The following is a 20,203-nucleotide window of genomic DNA, read 5'->3' on the forward strand; positions in this document are numbered from 1 at the left end:
CGTTACATGTAACGCAACGTGGGCTGTGTGAACAGCCCACTTGTGTTACATTGCTGTGCGTTGGGGGAGCGTTACAGGCGCACTAACGTGCACCTGTAACGTCTTGGTGTGTAAGCAGCCTTAAGGCTCCCTGCACATTGCTAGCATTTCCGATTCCAATTTTTTTTATCGTTTTTTTTTACATCCGATTCTGATTCCAATTTTTAATCGTTACTGCATGCTGCATTTTTTTTCTCCGTTTTTCTGTTGATTGCATTCAGGGAAAATTGGAATTGAAAATTGGAATCTGAAACAGAATCGGAATCGCAAAACGGATTTGCAGTGTGCAGGGAGCCTCAAGCATGTAAAAAAATGTTTGTTGTAGCTGTTGTGCAATAATTGTCTGTAGGAGTCTTGTCTGGCAACACCATCGGATGAAAAGGTTCATGGTTAGTGGCATGTGGCAGATAGGAAGGATGGTTATGTCATTAGCTGAAATGTTTGCGTTGATTGTGGTATGTTTAGCTGTTGGATTGATCTACATGATGCCATTACAGCTGATAGTGCCATGCTTAATCTGACAAGCCAGCTCCTCTGTTGAAGCAGAATACTCTGTCACTGGATACTTTGTATGGCCACCTTTACTGTAAAGGGGCCCATACACTCAGCCGATTTTCTGGCCCGAGCGATCGATTGATCGATTGCAAATCGGTTGGCCAATCGACCGATCGACGGCCGATTTCAATCGATTTCGATGGATTTCCATCGAACTGGCAGGGTGGAAAATCTAGGTCGATCTGATGAGATTGCTTATCATTTTGCATTGGCCCTAATCGAAATCTGATGGCAAAAAAATGCCATCAGATCGAATTTCAATAGATTTCAAACTGAAATCTATTGGAATTCTATCCTAGTAAAAAATGTTCTAAAAACACATCAGATACATAAGAAATCCATCTGATGATCTATCTGCTGCTAATCTGACGAGTGTATGGGCACCTTAAAGGTGGCCATACACTGGTCGATTTGCCAACAGATCGACCAACAGATAGATCCCTCTCTGATCGAATCTGATCAGAGGGGGATTGTATGGCTGCCTTTACTGCAAACAGATTGTGAATCGATTTCAGCATGAAACTGATCACGATCTGTGAAGCTGCCGCCGCCCCCCGCGTGCATTACCTGATCCGCCCGGTGCAAGTTCCCCGGTCTCCGCTGTCTCTTCTCCGCTCCGGGCTCCAGGGCTGCAGCTTCACTGAACTTCCTGCCGGGGGAAGTTTAAACAGTAGAGGGCGCTGTCCGGACAGGAAGAAGTGAAGCCTGCCGGACTCGGAGCCCAGCGTGAAGAAGAAGCAGCTGTGACAGCGGGGACTCGCGCCGGCCGGATCAGGTAATGTATTGCTGCTGTAATGCGTCTGGCATTCGAACGCCGCTATCAACGCACTCCCAACCCGCCGGCGATTGAGCGAAATCTTCTGCACGGACAGATCAACGGGAACAATCGATGTCGGGCGGAAAAAGTTCTTTTCGGTCAGCCTTTGCGCAACAATTTCACAGTCGATTCGATCACAGTGATCTAATCGGCTGTATATCGGCGGGAAAATCGTTAGGTGTATGGGCCCCTTAAAGAGACTCCGTAACAAAAATTGCATCCTGTTTTTTATCATCCTACAAGTTCCAAAAGCTATTCTAATGTGTTCTGGCTTACTGCAGCACGTTCTACTATCACCATCTCTGTAATAAATCAACTTATCTCTCTCTTGTCAGACTTGTCAGCCTGTGTCTGGAAGGCTGCCAAGTTCTTCAGTGTTGTGGTTCTGTAATGCATCTCCCCCCTCCAGGCCCCTCTCTGCACACTGCCTGTGTATTATTTAGATTAGGACAGCTTCTCTCTTCTCTCTTATCTTTTACAAGCTGGACAAATCCTCCTCTGAGCTGGCTGGGCTTTCACATACTGAGGAATTACATACAGGCAGAGCTATCTGCACTCTGCAGGAAGAAACAGCCTGACACTTCAGTGGAAGATAGCTGCAGGGGGAAAGAAACGCGCAAATGATCTCTTGAGATTCAAAAGGAAGGGTGTATACAGCCTGCTTGTGTATGAATGTATTTTCTATGTGTGGACATACTGTACATCAACCTACTTCCTGTTTTGGTGGCCATTTTGTTTGTTTATAAACAAACTTTTTAAAACTGTTTTTAACCACTTTTAATGCGGCGGGGAGCGGAGAAATTGTGACAGAGGGTAATAGGAGATGTCCCCTAACGCACTGGTATGTTTACTTTTGTGCGATTTTAACAATACAGATTCTCTTTAAGCAGATGCAATAATCTAATTAGAGTGGTTTCATGATGGTGATTTCTTTAATCATGCAGTGCTGTCCACTATTAAAGAGAATTACTGGAGTTTTTAGTGCTACATATTCACTAACATGTAGTGCAAATCAAGCATTACCAAAGTCTGGCCCGGGGAGGGGGGGGGGGGCAAATTTGGCCACAGAACCTATTCTGGTGGCCCCCAAAGCTCTCTACATCTTTTTATTCCATGTGGCCCACGGGCTACCACTGTGGTGCCGCTCTGCTTCCCCCTTTGCTCTCTAGTAGGTTATCAGCAACCACTGGAGCAGGCACTGATTAGCAGCTGCCACTGTGCCAACTGCACACGTATATGGGGTTGTTTCCAATGGAAATGTTTTATTTAACAAAATGTAAACCGCGTACCTATGTGGCAATTATTCCTAAAACGGTCATCCAATGTCACCATCACTCATTTCAGGTGACAGTTATCATTCTGCAACTTTGAGCCTTGTAAGCAAATTAACTCAACCACTCAATAAGATAAAATATCTTATTTTCTTACACTTTTCCATATTATTCAATATTACTTTTACACTAACAGAACATTATATTACAGGTTACAACACCTTGAGATCCACTAGTGTAACCTGTCTGTGCTTAGTCTTGTATTTTGGCCATCTACAAAGTCTCTACTATGTATGTAGGCCAGCAGGGCTATACTGTTTCAATCTTATTTTGATCCAAACAGATTCTGTTTAGCTTCATTTTCTTTTGGAAAGCCATTTTAATGTGTGATATTGTATATAAAACTGCTGTCGCCTCAGCTACTGAATCGCTCAGTGACCTGCTGTATAAATGAATAATATCGGTCTAGGAAATACGCAGCATACTCCATAGGGATGTTATCTGTGCCAGTGCTCTAATTTTCAGGGAACTGGGAAGCAAGGTTTGGAAGGAATTGTTTCCGTTTCTCTTATTGTACAACAAATAAGATAAGAGGGAGGACTTCCAGTGGTTGTACAGCTGTTGCAATATGACATAATTGTTGTGTTTAACCAAGGAGTAATTATGTGCTTCCTGTGTCTCCCTGCCCCCACACTCCTGGTTAGTCACTGTACAGTCAGGGGATGTATCTTGCCTGACTAGCACCACTCCCACTCACCAACAGAATGAAGTGATACTCTGAGAAATCTGCTTCTAAAAATATAAGCAAACTAGAACCTGTGAATAATTAACTCTTCCGTAATTCCCATTGATTCTCTTTAATGCTTTGATCATATTTAAGACCAAATTCTGATGATATGCATACCGTGCAGATCACACATCAAGAGGAGACAGCTGAGAGACATGCCCATTACAGGGAGCTGAGCAATGCCACATGCACAGGACATGGATTGTTTCCTTCTGTGTGGTGGAAAGGAGTAATCAGTCACTGTACAAGAATATTGTTCAGGATACTGTGGACTCTCTTCAAGCTGTAATTACCACTACTCGTGCTTTCATGTGCTCTGTTTGTCACGCACTGACAGAAATGCCTGGTCAGAGTCCTTATAGCAGCTAGGTACCTGAAAGCTAGCCACTTTCCTACCCACTATCCACTCTATGATCAACTCTACAAGTTTGTGTTTTTAGGCATGTCTATTCACAAGGGCTCTGTGCGGGTTTGAGTTCTTGTAAGTGATGTTTGGACTAATCAAATAATTTGACAAGAAATGTTATTGTGTATGGCTGCTGTTAAAGTAAACCAGAGGTGAAAATAAACTGATGAGATGAACAATTGTATTTATTCCCCCCCTTTATTTTATTTTTTATTTTTTTTTAATACCTATACCATGGTTTTATTTTATCTTTAAATATTTACAAAGTAGATTGACTGTTTGATTGTCTCTAATCAATGGCAGTCTATTAACCTCCTTAGCGGCAACCCCGAGTCAGGCTCGGGACGGAAAGCTGCAGCACAGAGTTATAATCCCTAATTGGATCCATCGGAGGTGTGGAATGTGCAGAGATCTATCTATCTAGCAGTATGTTTTTAGGGTCCAAAAGCTTGAGGGAAAATTGCACTGCTTTTGGACAATAAATTTGGAAATCCTCATACCGCCAGGGAGGTTAAGAATCCGATTCAGAAAACATTTATAAGTGTCCCAGAGTTAAAATGCATGAACTATTCACCTTTTTGGTATCTCCCCCCCCCCCCCCTTCAAGTTGTATTCTGCCAGGAAATCTTTTTAATGGCTGTATTTTGCTTATCAGTGATGTTTACTATATTTCCGACAAGGTACCGACGAGACAGAAGCTGTCTCTTGAATACCTGACAATTAACGGTTTCAGTCTGCATAATAAAACAAGTAAAACAGCCTGGTTATTAATGTTTTGAACTGTACATACACATGCTTGTTGTGTATATCTACTCTTACTGCATCTAAATAGTCACAGACATACAATCCTCAATGCATTTTCAGACAGTTATGCAAACAGTTTCCTGAGTAAAAAAGGTTAATTGAAGATGTTGTAAGCCAGGCAAACATCCAGAACTGCTGGTGTATAGCAAGCCATAGCTTTAAATACTACACAGCCATATCAATCCCACATGTAGACAGCCTGTTTCTGACTTTTGGTCCTCATCAGTACAGGGCAGGGATTGATATGGCTGTATGGGATAGGGCTTGGACCAGTACAACAGAGTAACCAGCAGCTCTGGGTGAACCCAAACCACTAGGAATGTATAAGAGATCAAAAAGCCCTCCTACTAATAAGCAATGCTTAGAGAAATGTGCCTTTTGGGTAACCACAAATGTTCACTTATAGCTGAATTATTGGACGTTTCCTTCTGTTTTAAGAAGGCAAATTTCACCAAGCATTGCTTGTTAGTAGTAGGGCTTTTCGGTCTTTTTTTCAGAATCCAGAATCATTTTATCCCCTATACATTTTTAGTAGTTTGGGTCACCTCGATCTGCTTGTTGGAAACCTTGTTCCTTTGAGATATATGGCATAGGGAACACCTCTTCACTTTTACTTCCTCCTCTCTTTAGTCAACTAAGTCATTTTAGTACAATGTTGAATAAGACTTGCCTTGGGAATTACGGTATGCTTTAGACACATGTTTGCATGCCTACAGTGACCTTTAAATAAGACAAACAGCAATGTAATCATTGGCATCTATGTTATTTTGCATATGGACAGCCATTAGTTGTGGGGCACTGCACACAATATAGTCACTTTTCAAAATTAGTGAAGTACTGGTCCTATTTCCTGCATCCTCCAACACTGATGCATTTCGCATATTGTTACCTGCCTCACCAGTTACTATGCACGAATTGTATTCTTACTAGCATCCACCACTATTCATGCTCCAATTGCTTTACCTGCCTCCACAATTTGTGATGTACAAATCATATTGTTACTTGGGAAGTGGTTTGGCAGTGGACCTGGTGTGAACAGAGCTGTGATGTTTCTACGGTAGTCATAGTCTTATGTACCTTCTACAGTCTCAGTATATATTGTTTGAAAATCTAGCATTGGGACAGGCGTCCCATGACAACTGTAGTGTACGCAGGAATTGTACTGCAATGTATTCCACTGTGCTTTCCTAGACATCTATGATTTATAGGGCCCTGTAATGCTGCCAATCGCAAGTGCAAAGGGAAGAACACAATCATTCTCCCTCTGTACTTGCTCTTTGATTTTAGGTGTGCTTGCAAACTACCATTCAATTGCACTCAATAGCAATAACACAATAAATGTGCAGATCGTGCCCTGCAATCCACCTAGAATTGCATCACATTGTAATGCAAGCAGTGGAAAGAGAGCAATTCGATTTACCTAATATAGCAAGTGACCTTGCGATTAGCAAGTCACTTGGGCTTCGTGATCCTGATAAGTGGCACGCAGTGAAAATAAAGATCTAAGCTATCGGAGACTTCTGTTATGTGAGTTTAGTATATTGATGAATTTAGTTGTAGTACATCTACAAATGAAATGTCAGTATTACGTTTACCACCCACTTGTCTTAGCTGAACCGTCTTCTCAAGTTATTTTAGTTACTTTGGTTTCAGTTCCTGTTGTGTTCCAGTCCTCTACTATATTTGAACCATAGAGTCTCTCATTATAATGAACAAGAGTATGAAATTTGCAGATGCATGTGCATAATGACATGGCAAGGGTGGACAAGTTATAAAAAATGTTTTATAATACTAATTTTAGCTCCTTTGTCTCCCTTGGTTTTCAATGAAGTCATCTTAGCTGTCATAGCTATATTTCATGTACCCATCAGAATAGGAAATTCTCTAATCTAGTATGCCTGGAAACCAGAGCATGTGCAGGGATCCCTAGGGACCTTGCGTGAAAGCACATTATTTAAAGTAAATCTCAGCACTTCCTGTGTCTTTATCTTCATAGATAAAATGGCAGAGACCAGGAAATACAGTATAGCAAACTTATTATGTACTTTTATTCTAGCATAGTGTTTAGCTAGACGTTTAGATATTTTAAAGTGAAGTCATTACTTCATGTTGGTAGGGGTTATGTGAGTGATTGCTTTCTGGCAGTTTCAACTTTTACATAACTTGCGTATGTCAAAAAAGTTATTTGATGCTTCAGTTATGCCCCTCTCCAACCAGTTCTACCATTATGCTTTCCTTATTACAAGTGCAGATATACTGTAATATCCCCTATAGCAATCAAACACAGCCATATTTGTTTCTCCACCCCTCCCCAATTACAAGTTAAGCCATCATCTCTCCCTGTGCGAACATTGGGCTGTATTCACAAAACTTCTCATAAATGTCTTATTTATGACCTAATTGATAAAAAATAACCTTTCAGCACATTTACAAGCAAAGCAATCCCTCAAAGTAAGTTGTTCCTGATTAACTTCATTCATTTATTTATTTATTGTACTTTTCAATATTACTTTTCTTACTTTAACAACTTCAGGATGCGAGCAATTTTCACACATCAGCGCTGCTCCCATCCATTCGCCAATTACTTTATTACTACTTATCACACCGAAATGATCCATGCATTATTTTTTTCAGGACAAATTAGGCTTTTAGTGAGCGATATTTTTGTTTAAAATGCATAGGAAATTAGGTAATGACTAAAGGGGAAAAAATGGGAAAAACACACTTACTTTCTTTACATCCATTATAGCTTTACAGTAAACAGTGCTAACTATACGTTAAACCAGGGCTGTGGAGTCGGAGTTGGGGCAATTTTTGGGTACCTGGAGTCGGAGTTGGGAGAAAATGCTCCGACTCCTAATGAATTTAAACTGTGATTAAAATAGAAAATATGATAAAATGTTCTATTTCTCAGGTAATAGTCATCATAAATAATTTATATATACAGTAATAGCTGTGCTTAGTCCACAAAAATGAAATAAACCAATCAAAAAATAGTTACTTGTGCTGCTTCAATAAAGCAGTTACCGTATTTTTGAAGTCAGATATACATATCTGATTGTGACTGTACAGTATATATGATGTGTACACAGGAATCTTTTATATATATACGGTATACTAAATAACATCTATGCTGTAAGAATAAAGCCTGCTGTGTAGCCGTGTCACTAATAGGGATGGCCAATGAGATGGAAATAATTCTGCGTTGATGCTGGTTTATGCAACTGTATGCCCTCCCTTTGCTCATGATATCAAATAATTTGATATGTTGTTAAAATTTGGTTTGCTGACTACGAATTAAAGGGTACCTGAGACTGATGAAATGAAACGTTTTATACTCACAGCATAAAAAGTGCCTTAGAGGAACCCTGCCTGTAACATGCACAATTATGTGCCTTCCCATAACAAGTGCTGTTCACAGCTGCTCTTGTTATAAAGGGATTTATGTTATTTCTTGCCCTTCATATTCAGACTGGAGAAGGGAATCGTGTAGTTTGTCTAAAACAATTCTACTGCATTTAGCAGTTTAATAGTTAAAGTTGACTTAAAATCTGAAGTTTAGATCCACTGTTGAAACTGTACCTAAAGGTGCGTACACACATGCGACTATAGTCGTTTGAAACGATCGTTCCCCGATCTTTTCAAACGACGATCGTTTAAAAAAAAGCAGCCAACGACCATTAGGTCTGACGGACGAGCTAGATCGTTAAAAACGAACGATCTAGCTTGGCGGATTTTTCCCAACGACGATCGTTTGCAAAAGTAGTACATCGTTGGAAATGGTCGTTCGTACTAGGCTTGACATGCGCATTTCACTATTTCTCCATGGAACTCTTAATTTTTATGCGCAGGCGCAATAGGTGCTTTTACGTGATGTAACGTTCGTTCTAACGATGTGATCGTTACACACCTTTTAAAACGAACTTTACTTAGGTCGTTCTTTCGTTAATAAAAAGTTCGTTCGTCATTGACAACGAACGATCATTTTCGCATGTGTGTACGTAGCTTAAGTCCCTGAGTCATGGCAGGTGGGTAACAGAATTCCTGTGAGGAAAGAGACAGGAAATTGAAGCTTCAAATATTAGCCAGAAGAGCTTTTTATTCTTCTGCTTTGAAGGCTCTGCTGATTGTCACAGCCGCCACAGCAAGATGTGATATATAGCTTGGGGCTTTGCACTTTGGTTTTTTATTTATAAAATCACCATCCTACCCCCAAATCCCCCAGAACGACACACCCATCGGTAGTGTGTGTATATATGTGTATATATGTGTGTATGTATATATATATATATATATATATATATATATATATATTTATATATATATATATATATATATATATATATATATATATCACTCAGAGAGAGAGAAGCAGTCTACAGTATGAATTCTTTCTGTGGTAAAATCCATAGTACTTCTTACTTCTGGAGAATGGAACACAATGCAGACTTCCTGCCTCAAGTTATTAATCAGCACTCATAATGAAGGTAGCCACAGTCAGCTGACTTTTTTCCAGTTACATAAAATGGACAGCTGAGCACAGATGTCACTGATCGGAGAAAAGCAACTGCTCACTGCACTTCTGGTTCAAAATCAACCCTGCAAATTAAGATATGCACATGCTGAATAGGCAGCTGTACTTCTTAGACACATGCTTAGGCCTCTTTCATGCTATAAACATTGAAAGAAATGTACAACAATGCATAGATATGCATGACGTCAATGAATATTCCAGGCTTTTAGTGTCCACCATACTGTGTCACTGCTTTCCAATGCTCCTATATTATGGTCCAGCTTCTTTTTGGCTTCCAACATGTACTCCAGCTTTGTAGGGCCCACTTTAAAGGACAAATGTAATGAGAGGGATATGGAGGCTGCAATATTTATTTCTTTTTAAACAATACCAGTTACCTGGCTATCCTACTGATCCTCTGCCTTTGAATATTTTTAGCCACGGACCCTGAAAAAGCATACAGCACATTAAATGTTTCTAACATTATTGTCTGATCTGACAAGATTATCTGCTTGCTTGTTTCTCTTGTGATTCAGACACTGCTGCAGACAAATGGGCCAGCAGGGCTGCCAGGCAACTCTTAGGAAATACAGTAAATATGGCAGCCTCCATAACCCTCTTGTTACACCTGTCCTTTAAAACATCCCTAGCTTTGAAGTTGTCACTGACAAATACTAAATAAGTACAGGGTTACCTAATCAGATAATTAAAAAAAAAATGTAATTGCAGAGCTTTTGGGGTTTGTGTTTTTTTTTATATATATATATATTTATTTGTACATCTTAACCAGCTCCCAACCACTGCATAATGTATCTACATCCCTGTGGAGTTCAGCACCAGGAGCATAGGCACGCACCAACGCGCCCAAAACCAACCCACATGCGAATGAATGGGAGGAGTGTGCAATATGCAAATTGCTCTGGTTTCTAAAGGTGCGTACACACGCACTACTTCCGCGAACGACGAGTCCAGCAGATCCTCCCACGCTACTGTCGGCTGAACGTCCGCCCGGTGGGAGGGTCTGACGGACCCGTCGTTGCCGGAAGTAGTGCGTGTGTACGCACCTTAAGGGGAAATAACCCGTGGTGGGGAAGTGGTTGAATAAATACTGTCAATGTCCTGACTCCTGAAGTAACTTTGCTGTATGTCTCATTGTCTGTTTTTTTTGTTTTTGTTTTTTTTTACTCTGTAGGCCTTGATCCCAAAGTACTAAAACAAAGGACTATTTTTTATTTCTCCATGAAAGGACATCTGTGAGCGTGCTGAAATCCTTGTCAAAGGTAGCATTAGCATTTGAACCTGTAATGAAAACCCAGAAGCAGTAATTGATTTTGTTTTTATGTACCACCGGTATGTGCTGTGTGGTTGGAGGACACGTTGTTGCTGGAGATGTGTATGGAAAAATATACGGTATTGTCTTTTGAGTGGAAATGTTTTGAATGCATCATTTACATATAATCATAGTAATCTTTTTGGATTAGAAATGGTTTGAGTGCATTATTTACTTATGATAAAATGTTACTAATTATTTTGCAGATAGGATGTATGTTTGTTCACTGTAGAATCGCATAATGTTAAGGTACCCATACACTCGTCAGATTAGCAGCAGATAGATCATCAGATGGAATTCTTATCTATCTGATGTTTAAAAGGAACATTTTTTACAAGAATAGAACTCCAATAGATTTCAGTTTGAAATCTATTGAAAAACGATCTGATGGCATTTTTTTGCCATCAGATTTCCATTAGGGCCAATGCAAAATGATAAGCAATCTCAACAGATCGATCTAGATTTTCCACCCTGCCAGTTCGATGGAAATCGATCGAAATCGGCCGTCGATCGGTCGATTGGGCAAACGATTTGCGATCGATCGATTTGGATCGATTGGCCAGAAAATCGGCTGAGTGTATGGGCCCCTTAATTGAGAGATCAAAAATGTGAGGAGCTGTGGTGTGAGGTCTCTACTAGCCTGGCCTAACTTTTGCTATCCATGCCGAATACCATTAACCACCATGTTATCTGCTAGGCCTTCACAAAACATATAATCAGCATCCACTTAAAAGTATTCATTCAGATGGTGTGTATTGAACACACCTGCTCATTAAGCGCCGCAAGAGAATGTGTCTTGTGTGGAGTTTGTTTCCTCTGCTCATGGCATATCTTAGTGTTTAGCCAAATCTGGCTTTCGATCTGCTCATGTGACTTTGAAGTTACATTTCTGTGCTCTTCCCTGTTAAAGATACCAGAGCCCAAAAACAGTTGGGGGGGAGGGGGGGAGTATGGGGAGAGGAACAGACAAAGGCTTCAATTCATCAAGCATTACCGCATTCGGTAATGATGAAAACAGCTTACTTTACGGAGCACTTAGTAAAATGTTAATTCATCAAAGCAGTTACCGCATGAGAAGCAGACATTCCTGTGCAGAGAGATAAATTACCGACTTGTTAAGTGATTACCTCAACACATGTCAGTAAAATGTCAGCAAATGTTAATTCATCAAGCTCACAGCATTCGAAAACATGTGCGGTGTTTATCTCCAGCTCTCCACTGTCGATAAGGAGCTTGGAATGCCTTCTCCGTGTGTGACAGGACCATAGAAACCTCCCCTGTCCCCTGCAAGTGCTGCTGATAGGTTGGCCAGGCTTCTCCGGTGGAGCAGACCCCCCCCCCCCCCCCCAGGCAGCCAGGGGAGAGAAAAGAATTAAAGTCATTTTCCAGGCACCCTTCTTTCCTAGGCACCCTTCTTCTCTAGGCACCCTTCGGTAGTGTAACCCCTTGAGTGCCTGTTTAAATATGCAGGGATGCAAGTGGGAGCTCGTGGCAAAATGACATAAGCAGGGAATGTGTAATGTTTCTCAGCGGTTCATCTAAGCTGTGGCAAGTAAATAGAAACTTAAAGGGATACTGTAGGGGGGTCGGGGGAAAATGAGCTGAACTTAACCGGGGCTTCTAATGGTCCCCCGCAGACATCCTGTGTTGGCGCAGCCACTCCCCAATGCTCCGGCCCCGCCTCCGGTTCACTTCTGGAATTTCTGACTTTAAAATCAGAAAACCACTGCGCCTGCGTTGCCGTGTCCTCGCTCCCGCTGATGTCACCAGGAGTGTACTGCGCAGACACAGACCATACTGGGCCTGCGCTGTGCGCTCTTGATGACATCAGCTGGATCGAGGACACGGCAACACAGGCGCAGTGGTTTTCTGACTTTAAAGTCAGAAATTCCAGAAGTGAACCGGAGGCGAGGCCGGAGCATCGGTGAGCGGCTGCGCGGGCACAGGATGTCTGCGGGGGGCCATTAGAAGCCCCGGGTAAGTTCAGCTCATTTTCCCCCGACCCCCCCCCCCCCCCCCCCCCCCTACAGTATCCCTTTAAGACTAATGAGACAGATTCAGCAAGAGCAGAGGCAGCACAACAAATATAAAAGGCACATGTATAGGGATGTCGGTGCTGCCTCTTTCCTATTGTAATGCCCTCACTGCACGGACCTCTTCGGTAACTTACCGAACATCTACCACATGTGTGAAAATATTGATGAATTAGCACAGTGAAGTGTAAAATACCGAATGCGGTATTTTAAGGACTGGGATTTTGTTATCGAACACCCTTTGATGAATTGAAGCCATAGTCCTGTAGTTGTAATTGCTCCATGGCCCCCATCTTCTGGTCAGCCTGGTCGGGAAGCATTGCGGCTTTCTGGCCGGGTTGCTCTGGTGCAACACCATGCGTACCACAGTAGGGAATCCCCAGCCAGGAGTGCAATGCGCATGAGTGTGACGTCACACACATTCGCATATCGCTCCTGGCCGGGTGATGCAAGGACTTCAGGACGGCATCGCGGGACAAGGCTTCTCGGGTAACTATAACTTCCTTTTACTTGCAGGCTGCCGGATTTTCTTATTTACTCTGGAGGTCCTTTTTGAGAACCGTGTGCAGTGGTTGTCGATTTTTATAAGGCAACTAAACAAGGAAATTAAAGAGGAACTGTCTCAAAAATCTTAAAATTTAAAACACATACCAATAAGAAGTTTGTTTCTTCCAGAGTAAAATGAGCCATAAATTACTTTTCTCCTATGTTGCTGTCACTTACAGTAAGTAGTAGACATCTGACATTACCAACAGATTTTGGACTAGCCCATCTTCTTATGGGGAGAGTTCTCAGGGTTTTCTTTATTTTTAAAAGCACTTAGTGCATGGCAGTTGCTACGTCCAACTGCCAAAAAAGTGTGATGCGAACACAGAGGCTGGCCAGCATCTTTGTATAAATCTTTGTCTGGGATTGTCTTTATATAGAATAAAGGCCATGCTGAGAATCCCCTATGGAGAGATAGACTTGCCCAAAATCTGTTGGTAATGTCCGATTTCTACTACTTACTGTAAGTGACAGCAACATAGGAAAAAATAATTTATGGCTCATTTTAACGTGGAAGAAAAGAACTTCTTAATTGTATGTGTTTTAAATTTTGAGATTTTCACGACAGTTCCTCTTTAACCACTCAAGACAATCTCATAAGTAGATTTGAATAGCATAAACTGACCTTAAAGAGAACCTGAGGTGAGTTTTAAGAATCCTATTAGTACACAGAGGCTGGGTTTGCATATAATGCCCAGCCTCTTTTGCGTTTCCCCCCCAGGCCCCCCTGCTCTCTGCTGACCACTCAAAATAAAACCGCTATGCTAGCGGCACTCAGCGTCGTGACTAGCAAGCTGTTTACATCCACACTGTCACTCTCCGCCGCTCCCCGCCTCCTTTATATCGCCGCTCCCCACCTGCGTCCCTTCCCTCCACGCTGATTGGAGGGAAGGGTAGCACGACTGTTTTATTTTGAGAGAAAACACGGTGACGCACAATGGAGTGGCTCCTGACAGGTGGGATAAAGAGGAAAACAATGCTCTCATTCATCATAGTCATTTTTAAGGTCTGATGTGCCGCCTCAACAGAGTTCTGTCTAGCGTGCATATGAGACTTTACAAACAGAAATTAACTCTTTAGAATCAGTATCAGATGCAGGTAATGTTGTTTTCAGGGTCCGCACAGTGGCAGTCCTCACGATGCAGATACAATACATTTTAGAACTCTGATTAGTTAGGTTAAATTATCATGTAAATTGATAAAACATTTAGGTAAACATGTCTGAGATGAGACCAAGTGAAGGAAAGTTCAAGTTCACGCCTGGTTACAGCATAAACTTTACAGAATGTCCTTATGTTTCTGTATATTTAGTTGCAGAGGGCCTGAAGTGAGGAGGCCCTTATTGAATAGATTAATATGAGATCTTTTTCTGCAGGGAATCTGTACAGAATTATTATTTTAGCCACATTTGTGTACATTTTTGTATTATTACACCTACTTGAATTGTAATTGCAGCCAAAAATAAAACTATATTCCACAAATGCCAAAAAAAAAAACAGGAGAGAAGGGTAGCCATTGGAAAAACAGGACTTTTAATAATCAAATGTGTAAGTGAAGTGTGTTTTATACACATGCCATCAAGTCTTTTGCTGGCCTTAGAGGAGATTGAGTAAGCAATGAACCATTGATCAAACCTGGCCTCTCCACATTTCCATGTTCATTTTTCCTGTGGAATAAAATGACTAAATGTGGAACTGCTAGAACCTGACAACCTTTCCAGACATTTTTCCTCTATGTTGACCATTTCTTTTCCACAGTGTGACACTGTCATCAGTGTTCCGCTGACCCTCAGCAGCTATTATAAGATATGCACATCTTTGCTGTAATGTATGTCTGGCAGCTTGGCCAGGAAACCTGTTTCTAGGAGACCAGCTGGGTGAGGTTATATTGGACTTGGATAGTTTGACAGTAGCCGCATTTTCTTATTTATTTTACTCTTAATGTGGAACTGACACCTTTTTACAGTGCTCTACAGAGAACACTGAGACACTCTTTTGAGTGGAAAGTTTTACACCACTAAAATGTTTTGCACGAAATACTAGTCAGATATGTAACAGTCAGGCTTTTACTTTCCTGTGCATTTTTCTGAGTTTTGGTTACGTCACAGTTACCACAAGTACTGTGTTATACACCGGGCAGTGGAAGTTCTGATCCAGACTTGAGCAAACTGTTGTTCCAGGTGCATGTGGCTGTCTACACCCAGTATTAGTGGAAGTGAATGTGGAGAGATCATTTTATCAATGTGCTCTGACTGTAAACTGTTTTTTTAATAGTGGAACAAGATATGGGGCTTTGATTGGTTGCTATAGACAACTATAGCAACCAATCAAAGCCCCATATCTTGTTCCACTATTAAAAATACAAGTCTGATTCTGTGAATAATAATCATAATAAAGCGACTGGTTATTCGTTTACTCTATATACTCAAAGTAAGCCAAGGGTTGCCAATACTTGAACTTTAGTACAGAGTTTTGGGTGGTGTAAACCCCCCCCTCCTCCCCCCCCCCCCCCCCGCCTTTAGTGACCAGGCCATTTTTTTACTGAATAGACCACTGCAGCTTTAAAACCTCGCTGCAGGGCCACACAACACAAGGGATTCACCTCCCTTTTCTCCCCACCAATAAAACTTTCTGTTGATGGGGTCTGATCGCTCCCCAGATGTTGTTTTTTATTTATTTTAATATTTTCTAAATAAATAGTTCTATTTTTTTTTTTAATAATTTTATAATCCCTCCTTTCTCCCCCCGCCAGCCAATCAGTGTGATCGGCTCGCCTTTGTGCCTCTGGAGGGGACAGCTGAGTGACACGGCTGTCCCCTGTACAGCACTGCCTTAGATCGCAGCACTGTACAGTGTTAATAGACAGCGGTTTTGTCATCTAACAGTCTCAGAGCGGCGATCGCCGCTGGTGCTATGGAACTTAAGGGAGGCGATGATGATTTTTTTTTTAAAAAATTTTTTTAAATCCGATTGCTGGACACAGTAAGGTAATTGAAATAAACTGTAATTTTATAACGTATGTTGCGGCGTATAAGACGACCCCCCAACTTTTCCAGTTAAAATATAGAGTTTGTAATATACTCGGCGTATAGGACAATCACTCTTCCAACGCACACCAAATAATAAAAATAATAAAAAAATCATATACTGGTGCTATGTACGAACAGGTACTGGTGCTGTACTGTATTTGCTACCCAGTATATAACCGTATATACGCGATTGACTGGTTAGATTGGTCAACTCTCCCTCTCCCTAAGTGGATTGGTCAGCTCTCCTTGTCTACCTGTTTATCAGAGCGGTATGGAAGAATAGATCACTCTGTGCCCATAAAACATGCCTCCTTCACCCTTCTGGCTCACACACATGTGCATGCGCCGCCTCACTACAGTCCTCAGTAGTGAGATCTGAGAGTCGGTAACAAGATAGGGCGTATCACCCGGCATCAATGACACCCGCCGTATATGACGATCCCTGCCTTTTTAGAAGATTTTCAAGGGTTAAAAAGTAGTCTTAAGGGGCCCATACACCTAACGATTTTCCCGCCGATATACAGCAGATTCGATTACTGTGATCGAATCTGCTGTGAAATCGTTGTGCAAATGCTGACCAAACGATCGATTTCCATCCGAAATCGAACGTTCCCGTCGAGCCGTCCGTGCGGAAGATTTCACTCGACCGACGGCGGGTTGGGAGTGCGTCAACAGCAGCGTTCAAATGACCGAAGCCAACGGCGCGTGTCCCCGCTGTCACCGCTGCTCCTTCTCCGCTGGGTTCCGACAGGCTTCACTTCTTCCTGTCCTGACAGGAACTTTAAATAGTAGAGCGCCCTCTACTGTTTAAACTTCACCCGACAGGAAGAAGTGAAGCCTGCCGGAACCCAGCAGAGAAGGAGCAGCGGTGACAGCAGGGAGATGCGCCGGCAGAGCAGGTAATGTATGCAAGAGGGGGGGGGGGGGCTGAAATATATTCACAATCTGTTTGCAGTAAAGGCAGCCATACGACCCCTCTCTGATCAGATTCAATCAGAGAGGGCTCTATTTGTTGGTCGATCTGATGGCAAATGGACCAGTGTATGGCCACCTTTATACGCCAGAATATACAGTATATTTTGGAGCACAAGAATGGTGCAGAAATGGAGCAGTAGGCACAGAATTATCTGTCTGTCTATCTATCTGGGATACAGATAGCAGTAAGGTTGTAATCCCTTCACATACTATCCAAAAGTACATGCACATTTTTTGTACCCCTGGAAGGTTTCATCTCCCTTGTACACAGCTTTACACATAGCTAACTGCAATCAGCGAGTTATCTGCCACATTATTTACATTGTTTTAAAGATTTAGTACAAGATTCCAGGCATGCTGCAAATTGCATGTACTGAGCTCACGCCCATACATCCCCATAACTGCTAAAGCAATGGAAGAGTGGATTGGATTGGATAAAAAAAGTTTTGGCTCCTTGTTTGTGACCTCTCTCCTCCCCCTACTAGTTAACTTCTGGTTCTGATGGTTGACTGCTCCATCCAACACTGCTCAATGATGCACATACAATCTTGCTGCACTGAAAAGAAATACTAGAATGGATACTGCGTTTTCTGTATCTATGCCTGTCGTATCAGGGATTTCCTTCTGAAGTAAATCTGAGCTCACATGAAACCAAGAGGAGCCCTTTTATAAATGTTAAAAATGTGTTGTCATTTTGCATTTTTCAGTGTAAAAATGACTTCTATCTGTTTATAAAGCTGTTATGAGACCCAATGCTGTTGCCACATTGTATTACATTTATGTTTTTGAGCCTCAGTGGGGCTCACAAGCACTTTCCACAAAGGGACGGACCCTCAATTAACCCCCAACCAGCAACCAGAAAGCACACCTATCCAGTATCAGCCGATTCCCATAGGTGCAGGATAACCGAGACTCTTCTGTACTTCCTTTATCAAAATAAAACGTTTTTTGTCAGGTTGCGGGTGACTAGTCCAAACCAAATCTTGCTCTCTGTTTCCTAGTCCTTTGCACTATGTACAATTGGGTTGAATAAAAGCGTCTAAAAACAGCTTAAAAACAAAAAATAATATGAGGTGGCTTACCTCAATGACGAAATCTTTTGTGTATAACAAAAGACTTTTTTATTTAGCACAGGCAACGTGTTTCACGGGTCTAAGCCCGCTTCATCAGGCCAATAGCGGTGCCTACAATAACAGAAGAGCTCCTCAATATAACCATATAAACACATTATAACATAATAATACAATAAATATTTTGTGCACAACATAACCTATGAAATCGTGGTAATATATCTGCCTTTGTGGCTTTATTTTGGTACAGGCAGACATATTACCACGATTTGACAGGTTGTGTTGTGCACAAAATATTTATTGTATTATGTTATAATGTGTTTATATGGTTATATTGAGGAGCTCTTCTGTTATTGTAGGCACTGCTATTGGCCTGATGAAGCGGGCTTAGACCCGCGACATGCGTTGCCTGTGCTAAAAAAAAATATATTTTGTTATACACAAAGATTTTGTCATTGAGGTAAGCCACTTCATATTATTTTTTGTTTTTAAGCGGTTTTTAGACGCTTTTATTCAACCAGGGCGCCTCTTTCCCCCAATTGTGCTTAGCTTACCCCCACACACTCTGAGGGGTGGTGACAGGTCACCTGTGGGTTCCCACCACGGTGGACTCCTGTCCCTATTTTTTCCAAGGAGAGCAACCACATCCGGATCCGGGACTACCCTGAGTGGAGTCGGGTTTATGGTCTCCACCTGCTTTCTGTGTTCGGTTGCCCGTTGCAACCCTCCTTTGTGAGTAGCATTTTGATTTATCACTATCCATCAATACATTGACATATTACACTATTGGGCTCCCGTTTTTGTCTCCTATACCTTTTTCCACAGGGTGCCAAGACACCCCCACTGCATCACTTTGCACTGTGTTCAAGTTCTGTGATATTTTGTCTAGTCTTCTAGCTGTGTATGTAATTTCCTACACAAATTTGCCATTAATCAACCTATTTTTTTCAGTTTTGGTTAGATGAAGGAAATTTTCCTTCTGAGTATGTCTGCTGGATAATTGTTCATTAAATATTCAGTTCCTGCAGAAGAGTCTTTTTGTAGCAGTTCCATAATGTGCAAGGAGGAACATGCGAGAACAGGTAGAGAATGTGGCTCTCCCAGTATAGCTGCTATCTTTCATTTTCCATGCCCTAGGGGCTGTGTAATTTGTGTTTCAGATTATCATTGCCTTTGGCTGTATTTCACTTATGCGCACATTGCTGTAAGGCTCGCCTATTAACAGTTTCACTGCTACAGCAGATCCTTCAAGTGCAAGATGGTTGCCACTTTTTTTTTATTTATTTTTTATTTGTTACTTGTTTAGAGTTGTTTTTTTTCATGACCCAGTTTACAATGATCTGCAACTCAGTAACTGAGTCACAAACTTTGATTCAATAATCAAACAAGACATCCCATTCTTATAGCAAAAAGGCGGTATAATGTAATTTAAGGAACTGTTCAAGCATCAGTAGAAATTAGTGAATACCTTCAGGCTAGAGTTGTGTGTTTAACATACAGTATATTAACACTTGAGTTCTTCACATACATTTAGACATGCCTTTTATAGTCAAATTGACTGGAAGTGACTAATCACAGTACAGTCTCATGTAAGATCTTTGTAGGGACTCTGTTCAGCTTGAACTTGCAGTAAAACTATTTCTCTGTAACAGGAGGGGGGCATGCATATATAAACTATACATACATACATATATTCTCTTTGTCAGAATGAAACTCCATAACTGTTGAACTGGATGCAAGATATTATGGGTCACAGACTAACACAGACTGAGTGTGACTTGTTCTGCCACTCACGCCTTGTTCTGTTTCCATTCCCGCTTTGTGTGAGGCACACTCCAGAAGACACAGTCTGTATAGCAATATGCCTCCACGCTGACTCAGAAACCTCCACAGGCAGTTAACACGATGACATAAGACTCCAAGTATAATTTGAAGTATCTTTACTTGCATTTAAAGCATACAGGGATGTTTTGAAGAGCTTTTTCATAGATAGACAATGTGATTGCAAGGCACAACAGAATCACCTCAC

General features: G+C 41.5%; 1 protein-coding gene across 4 annotated transcripts in view; it reads left to right on the top strand.

Annotated features, from left to right (window-relative positions):
* Positions 1–20,203, top strand: part of RAPH1 (Ras association (RalGDS/AF-6) and pleckstrin homology domains 1) — a 281,232-nt gene that overhangs the window by 67,559 nt on the left and 193,470 nt on the right. For 3 of the 4 annotated variants that reach the window (XM_068245017.1, XM_068245011.1, XM_068245015.1), the window contains exon 2: positions 10,385–10,472. The exons of the other annotated variant lie outside the window; for it this stretch is intronic. The gene's annotated coding sequence lies outside the window, so the exon portion shown is untranslated. The remainder of the gene's footprint in view (positions 1–10,384; positions 10,473–20,203) is intronic. 4 annotated transcript variants of the gene reach the window in all.

Source organism: Hyperolius riggenbachi, chromosome 7 (assembly GCF_040937935.1).
Source record: "Hyperolius riggenbachi isolate aHypRig1 chromosome 7, aHypRig1.pri, whole genome shotgun sequence".
In the NCBI taxonomy this organism is placed as follows: domain Eukaryota; kingdom Metazoa; phylum Chordata; class Amphibia; order Anura; family Hyperoliidae; genus Hyperolius; species Hyperolius riggenbachi.